General features: G+C 57.3%; 1 long non-coding RNA gene across 1 annotated transcript; it reads right to left on the reverse strand.

Annotated features, from left to right (window-relative positions):
* LOC119113792 (uncharacterized) lies at positions 1 to 2,573 on the reverse strand. The gene is made up of 3 exons (XR_005095966.1): positions 2,445 to 2,573; positions 931 to 1,061; positions 1 to 80 (listed from the first exon to the last, which is right to left on the reverse strand). It is a non-coding gene; the product is annotated as an uncharacterized LOC119113792 (long non-coding RNA).
* Positions 2,574 to 3,681: the final 1,108 nt, after the last annotated feature.

Below are 3,681 nucleotides of genomic sequence, written 5' to 3' on the forward strand. Positions count from 1 at the left end.
GCGGCCGGCCGGGCACGCTCGGCCGCCTCCAGCGTCTGCTGAAGGAACAGGCGAGCCCACCACTCAAAGTCCTCCCGAGCCTGCCGGAACCGGTCACCGGTCAAAGCCCCCCCCCGAGCCTGCCGGCACCGGTCACGGGTTAAAGTCCTCCCGAGCCTGCCGGCACCGGTTACGGGTCAAAGTCCTCCTGAGCCTGCCGGCACCGGTCACCGGTCAAAATCCTCCCGAGCCTGCCGGCACCGGTCACGGGTCAAAGTCCTCCCGAGCCTGCCGGCACCGGTCACCGGTCAAAGTCCTTCCGAGCCTGCCGGCACCGGTCACCGGTCATAGTCCTTCCGAGCTTGCCGGCACCGGTCACGGGTCAAAGTAATCCCGAATCTGATAACGCGGGCCACGGATCCAAGTCCTCCCGCGTCTGAAAAGACGGATCACGAATGAAAGTCCTCGCAGGTCTGATAACACGGACTGTGGATCAAATTTCTCCCTGGTCTGAGGTTAGGGGCCGGGGAGCAAAGTCCTCTCGAGTAAGTGGAGAGACCAACACCAACACCAACAGATCACCAACAGTTTTCCGTAGCCTCTCATCTCAGGCGTCCTCGCCACGGTCCTCCTAAGCTGCGGGAGAAAAGGGTCACGACCGAAGCTCACCTGGAGTACGGAGAACACTTCTCGAAGTCTTTTAAGACCTCAAAACCAAGCTGCTGCTCAAATCATTCCTCAGTCTGGGAGACAGACCACAGGTCCAAGCGCTTCCGGGCTTGACCGAGTGTTCGCGGGTGTTGGTATCGAGGGCGGGGGGGGGGGGGGGAGGGGCGATTCACCGGGTTGCTCATCCGCGTGACCCGTTGAATCACCCGCACGTCTGTGCTAGCGTGGTTGGCCTGCCCAATGACACCCCCCCCCCCCCCCCCCCGTCCGCGTGCGTCTGACCTGTTCGGCGACGCGGGTGTCCGTCCATTGCGGGTGCTGCCGCCTCACCAGCTGTAGCGCCGCCTGCTTGAGTGGACTCGCCAGCGCGGCGAACCAGGGCGTCCAGCCCTCGAAGTCGATCACCCCCACGCCTGGTGTGGGGAGGGGATCACTCCCACGCCCGTCATGCTGGGCTCAGCGTCAGCTCTCGAGGTGTGAGCTTTGGGGGTGGAGTCTTCAATGCATTGGAGTGGCTCGACATTGTTTTCTGAACGTGAATGCAGACCTGTGGGACGTTGTGTTTATGCATTCGGCTCAGATACCACACACACCCTTTCCACATACACGTTGATTTTCAGGAAAGTCCACACCAGGACGCCACCATGCTCCTGAATCATGTCACGGTAATATGTTAAAATCATACGAGGCGGTGGCTACGTTGGTGAGTGCTCCGCATCAGACAAATGGTTATATTTCGCATAATCTGACGTGCAGGCATAGTTAACCACGCATCCAAATTCGGGTCTATATTGATATACGCCGAAAACACGGTCACGCACATCTCACCCATTAATGCATGGAGTTCAAACGTGAAAATGGCTACGTGCTCGCCACGCCAGCAAGTACATACAACTTGAGCAGCCTGACCTCTAAAGGTCGTCGTATGACCTCCAGGCAATCGTAGGTAAAAAATGGTCCCACAGTTCTCCGTCCGTAAAATATCGGATCCAAATCTGACAACAGTGCTCAGTGACATCAGACAACGTACTCGCCACGTCATCAGGCGTTTGCCCTCAGTTGGCCTAACCTCCAGTGAAGTAATGCGTGACCGCGTTTTCTCTCTGATTGCCTGGACGCTATACGGTGACCTTTAAAGGTCAGATCACGAAAGCTGTATAAACGTGACGTCACTGCCACCCCGTAAGCGTTGTCATATTTGGATCCAATGCGTTTTGACGGAGTACTGCGTGACTACGTTTTTAACCTATTATTGCCCGGAGGCTATACCATGACATTTGAAGGTCATGCTGCCAATTGTTCGTACACTCGACGTCATGTTGAGCACGAGCGTATTTTCAGATTTTAATCCCATGCAATAAGGACAGAGCTGTGCTTGCCCCCAATGTTGGTGTGTACGAATAAATATTCGAATATGAATACGTTGTAAATTGTACCCCCCTCGATATGCCACAATAAGTCTGTTCAGTGTTCGAGGTACAGGCTGATTAGCACGATGTGCTAAGTCTTCCAAATTGTGCTTTTCGCAAAAAAATATTGTTTGATGTCTCCCGCGCGCTAAAGCATGTCAGATCACCTTGCATGCAAACCGACTGGGCCCAAAACGAAAACGGAGAGAGACCGCAAGTGCGAGAGAGAGAGAGAGAGAGAGAGAGAGAGAGAGAGAGAGAGAGAGAGAGAGAGAGAGAGAGAGAGAGAGAGAGAGAGAGAGAGAGAGAGAGAGAGAGAGAGAGAGAGAGAGAGAGAGAGAGAGAGAGAGAGAGAGAGAGAGCACGAGGAGAAGAACCACAACTCACCGCTGAAGTTGACGTCTGGCACGGATCGTTCCAGGTCCTCCTGGAACCGCTTCAGGTGGACGTCCAGCGACCCCACCTGCGGCAGGCCGCCATTCACTTCCGAGCCGTTCTTCAGAATATTCGGAAACAAACCTGCCGGAGGACAAACGGCGCGCGTCGGAATCACGGGGAACGGAGAAAATCGTCAGCCGAGTGGCGACTTCAGGGGGAAAGTGGAAAAAATGACGTAGTGCGTGTGACAATATGAACTCCGGGCGATTCGACATCGTCTGAAAAGCCCATATCTCATGCTGAATAGCTTTGCAATCCTAGTGCAAGTCGTCGATTTGTTCTTTGCATCCAGTCAACCGACAGGAAATCCGCATGTCCATCCGACGGTCCGCTTCAAGCACAGCAAACTCGTGATTCGCCAGGTGAGAACAGCGCGCTGTGCATGCTCGGCCCGCTGTCTGTCGTACATCACCTGGAGAATAGAGCAGAGCGATCTGCCCCCCAGCGAACTTCTCGCCGGCGTTCACCGTGAAGCCGTACTGTCCGGGATTGAGGTCGACGCCGAAAGACTGGGTACACGGGGCTGACGGCACGTTCCAGAACACTCGGAACGGCTCGGCGGCCGGCGCCGGCCCGTCCCCCGGCCGCCCGTCTCCCGTCAGTTGACCCGCTGACGCCTGGGTCTCCGACTCAAGGCTGCCCATCAGCTGACTCTCCGTCAGCTGGTTCTCCGTCAGCTGGCTCTCCGTCAGCTGACTCTCCGTTAGGTGGCTCTCCGTCAGCTGATTCTCTGTCAGATCAGCGCTCGACAGCTGACCCGCTGCAAGCTGCTGCAGAGTCAGGTGATTCGCTGACGCCTGGCTCTCCGACTCCAGGCTGCTCGCCAGCTGACTCTCCATCAGCTGACTCTCCGTCAGATGACTCTCAGTCAGATCAGTGCTCGACAGCTGACCCGCTGCAAGTTGCGCCAGAGTCAGTGGTCCTGTCGCCAGCCACGCCGGCTCCGGGAGCACCACCTGAACGAGGGTCAGGACGGCCAGCAGGCGGGGAGTCATGGCGGACAGCTGCGACTCAGAGGCAGACGGCGGCTGCGCGGACACGGGTGCACAGCGCAGCGGGCGCCGGTGCCCACTGAGGGGCTGGTCACTGGCTTAACGGGATCCAGCAGGCTCCAAAGTGCACGTTGGCAGCCGCTGGGGTTAGCCCCTGCTTGACAACCAGGGCCGTCTCGACACACGTGTTCTCG

The sequence above is a fragment of the Pollicipes pollicipes genome, unplaced genomic scaffold (assembly GCF_011947565.3).
Source record: "Pollicipes pollicipes isolate AB1234 unplaced genomic scaffold, Ppol_2.1 Scaffold_7262;HRSCAF=8765_pilon_pilon_pilon, whole genome shotgun sequence".
Classification (NCBI taxonomy): Eukaryota; Metazoa; Arthropoda; class Thecostraca; order Pollicipedomorpha; family Pollicipedidae; genus Pollicipes; species Pollicipes pollicipes.